The sequence below is a fragment of the Apium graveolens genome, unplaced genomic scaffold, assembly GCF_009905375.1.
Source record: "Apium graveolens cultivar Ventura unplaced genomic scaffold, ASM990537v1 ctg7196, whole genome shotgun sequence".
NCBI lineage: Eukaryota > Viridiplantae > Streptophyta > Magnoliopsida > Apiales > Apiaceae > Apium > Apium graveolens.
In genome coordinates, this window is record NW_027420119.1 from 130,423 (window position 1) to 134,831 (window position 4,409).

General features: G+C 37.0%; 1 non-coding gene across 1 annotated transcript; it reads right to left on the reverse strand.

Annotated features, from left to right (window-relative positions):
- Positions 1 to 3,770: 3,770 nt before the first annotated feature.
- On the reverse strand, positions 3,771 to 3,877 carry LOC141703917 (small nucleolar RNA R71). The gene has a single exon (XR_012567754.1). It is a non-coding gene; the product is annotated as a small nucleolar RNA R71 (small nucleolar RNA).
- Positions 3,878 to 4,409: the final 532 nt, after the last annotated feature.

Sequence of the window (4,409 nt, forward strand, 5' to 3'; positions counted from 1 at the left end):
ATCACAAAATATAACTTACAAACCCAAAATATTATTAAATAATCAGTATCGATTCCGGCTGGGAACCGACAGATAACCCATTATATCTTTAAACACCTCTTACTAGGCGCGAGCTCACTCATAACCTGTACTACCTGCTCTGGCAACTGGAAGCCCTCAACACGGTAGGGACCACCAGGTACGCTCTTACGAGCAGTGCGCCTAAGCCTGACCATCTTCTTGCTTAACTGCCATGGTTAGATTAAGACGAAACAAGTGAGTAGAAAACTCAGCAAGTAACTATATAGCAGTTCTACAATATCAAATCTCAATATACTTTGAACAAACTAGGGCATTCTACTTTAGCTAATCTAGGTGGCAGATTTCCATATATTTATTTTTATTTTCTTTGAGATAAGGAAAGGGTATCCGAAGAATAGTTGGGCTTTCAAGAAAGAAAGCTCGAAACAGGACAAAAGCCGACATTCATCACAATTCATTATAGGATCAAAATAGATCTTTCGAAAGAGGAAAGCAACAGTATTTCAAGATATAGAATCATTCATATGATCAACAATTTCAGGAATCAGGGTTCTGAGCTTTAAGCTCCATAATAACATAATCAACTCTTTTCAAAACAGTATAAACCATTTTCATTTCCAAAAATCAATTTACTTAATAAAAGTTTCAGTTCCCTTTTTAAATAATCATTTAGAACCCTTGATTGGATCACTTATCTTTCCATTTCATTATATACGGGTGATCAGCCCGTATCGACCTCCATTCCGGTCTTTAAGGTACCATTCGGCATAATTTCAGCCTTAAATTGGACTAGTCCCACTAGCCTCTTACCATGACTGGACTAGTCCCACTAGCCTCTTACGTCTCAATCCAATCCATCAGGAATTCATTCGAAAAACCTTAAGTTGGAAAAACAAATAGGTTTTCTAAAATCCATTTTATCATTACCAAGCATTTGAAATCATTCAGACTCTTTCAAGTCGAAACTCATTCTTAATTCAGATTTTAAAGAAACAAAGTTCAGGGAGTGAATCAAAGATACGCAAAGAACAATTCTCAAGAATTCTGTATCAAGGATAACAAGGCACTAAATTTGAAGGATCAGAAATAACTTAGGGATCATTAGGGCGATCAAGAGAAACAGGGTATCATTAACAGAGTTATCCAAGATAATTTAAAGGTTCAATATGATTCTTGGCATTATAGGAAACTTAAACAGAAAGGCAGATTATCAACGGGTGAAATCAATAGGATTATCAATAACAGGTTATCAAGAACAAAGGGTACTTCAAATCAAAATCAGGGTTTCATAAAGCAAGGGTTTCGTAGAGCAAGGGTTTCATAAAGCAAGGGTTTCATACTTTAACAGTTCAATACTCTACATGGTATGAACAACATTTCCTTTACAATCATTTATACAAGTAATCAGAGTTACTTGCCTGAAATTGCTTTCCTGAGGGTTGAACTACTGCCACCTAGTATACTTTTCCCTTTCCTAGCTCGAATGCCCTCACGCTCCGAATCGAGAGGGAGAGAAAAATCCGAGAGAGAGAGAGAGTGAGAGGGTTCGAGTGAGAGAAGGAGAGAAAAGAGAGAAATGATGTCAAGGGAGCAAGAAGAAGAAAGAAAAAGAAGGGGAAGTGAGGTTATATAACACTCAAAAATCAAGGGCACTTTGGTAAACTTCTAATTCCTTTTTCATTCTTACTTGTCCATCTTTTTACTAAAATAAAACAAGGACTAAATATAAAATATATCTCTCTCGGGAAGTCAAGAATTATTGAAAATGTCATTTTTAACGCGTAGCCCTCGAAATTAGCTTTTAACCATTACTCACAATAAGAATTTGAGCGAACGGTTGATTTTATATGAATTTCGCAAACTTGCTTTAATAAATACATTTTCCACATAAAATCAATTTAAAAATGCAAATATCAACAATCAAATTCACTTATCATTTTTAAAAAGTCTCTAAGACCTCTACGAAGATAACAGAACAAATCCCATGTTTTTATCCATCTCAGATGATTTTATAAAAATGCACGAAGGTTAATTAAGCCTTTACTTAAATCACATAATTCCTTTAAAATTCACAAAATTGACACAGAACATATAGTCATGCACACAGTCAAGCAATCACACATATACGATCATATAAGGACTCAGGTCTGATCACAAATTTATTCCTCTTTATATCTGTATTCCCTTTTTATTCTTTATCATCTTTTACGCGTACCGGGTCACGTTCAGCCTGACGGCCCGACGCTCAGCGTTTCGATTACGCTTTTCATTATATTTGCCAATCAACACGAAATACTTTATTCATTCACTTCACATATAATTCACATTTTATATTATTTAATTTCCATATTAGGACGGGTTCCGTTCTACCTGACGGCCCGAAACCACAGCTCGACTTCTAAGCTGACTCTTTAAATTGGAACGTTTTTATCCACGCTCCTTAACTCTAGTATACAGATAAGACAAATAATCACCACTTAATCACATAATCTCATCACATAACACATACTTTACTTTCTTAATTACGACGCAAAATTCTCGGTCGTTACAATAGGGTCATCTATTTGATATGCATGATGCGTAGGTAATTTTAACCATCTTACTTGCCCTATGTAATCGCGAGGGATAACTTGTGCATTAAACCGTTATGTTGTCAAATTTTATAGACATATAGGGTCTCAATATAATTGGTGTATATTCAGCTTTTATCTCTTTTTTGGATGTCTGGTAGTGTGGTATTCGCGCAACAAAAGTTGGTGTTTACTAGTTTAGTGTTATCTGATCAGTGTCATCACCATTACATGCTAAGGTTAAGAAGGAAAAGGCTATTTAATAAAGTTAAAATCCCATGTTTGTGTCATATATTATTCAATCCTCTTTAATCTCTTAGTTTAAGTTCTTTAGTATAATCTCTTAGTTAATCTTAGTATAAACAACCACAATTTGTTACTCGTCTTAGCATTGGATAATAATCATACTAGTGTTGCATAGATACATTGATTGAAATTAACCTAAACCTATTCATGTGGGAACGAACTAGAATTTATTCTATATTACTTGCGATCATGTATACTTGCCTGAATTTTAGCGCGTGTTTCTGCCCTAACAAGTTTTTGGCGCCGCTGCCGGGGAATTCGGTGTTAATTTTTAGTTTATGTGTTTGTCATCATTGGTCGTTAAAGTTCAGTGACTCGGACATTGTTACTTACTTAATTCCTTGTCGTGTTTCAGGTACTCTAGTGAGCGTGTATGCATATGCGTTCTCGGTCTCGTAAGAGAACACTGGATAAAGCGGAGGAAGAAGTAGTAGTAGAGGAGAAAGTTGAGGAAGAAATCTTAGTTGAGAAGGAAGAAGATACTCTAGTTGCAGTGGGAGAACCAGAAGCGAATCCAAAGGCTTTGATGGACTATTCTCAACTGAAGATCGATGATATTCAGTCTAGCATTGTTCGCCCAGCCATCTCGGCTAATACCTTTGAGATCAAGTCGAGCAGATTCAGATGATACAGAACTCAGTTCAGTTTGGGGGTTCTCCGACAGAAGACCCCAACATGCACATTCATTGAGATCTACGACACTTTCAAGTTCAATGGAGTTTCTGAAGATGCTATTAAGTTGAGGCTTTTCCCATTCTCTCTGCGGGATAAAGCTAAGTGATGGTTATATTTTTACCACCAGGGTCTATCACCAAATGGGAGGATCTTGCTCAGAAGTTCTTAACCAAATTCTTTCCTAAGGCGAAGACTGTTGCAATCAAAAACACACTTACTCAATTTGCTCAGCAATCTGGAGAATCTTTATGCGAGGCTTGGGATCGATATAAGGAGATGCTTAGGAAGTGTCCTCATCATGAGATGCCTGACTGAATGATCTTTAATTGTTTCTATAATGGTTTGGGTGCTACTTCTAGGCCCATGCTTGATGTAGCATCAGGAAAGCCTTGTGGGCTAAAAGCTATGATGAAGCTTATGAATTAATTGAACTGATGGATGCTAATGAATACCAGAATCCTACTTAACGACTATCCCATGATAAGGTAGCATGAATTCTGGAGTTGGATGCAGCTACTGCTATAGCTGCTCAACTTAAGGCGTTGACGATGAAGGTTTATTCTCTGTCTAATTATGGAGTTAATCAGATCACTAGTGTCTGTGAGCTTTGTGCTGGTGCCCATGAGACTGATAAGTGTGCCATTTCTAGTGAATCAGCTCAGTCCATGAGCAACTTTTAGATGTCGCAGCAACCTATACCAGCCACTTATCATGCTAACAAACGTAATCATCCTAATTTTAGCTGGAGCAATACTCAAAATGCGGTTCAGCAGCCTTATCAGCAATACCCAACAAAGTAGTACAACCCCCCGGATTTCAGCAACCGCAAATTACACC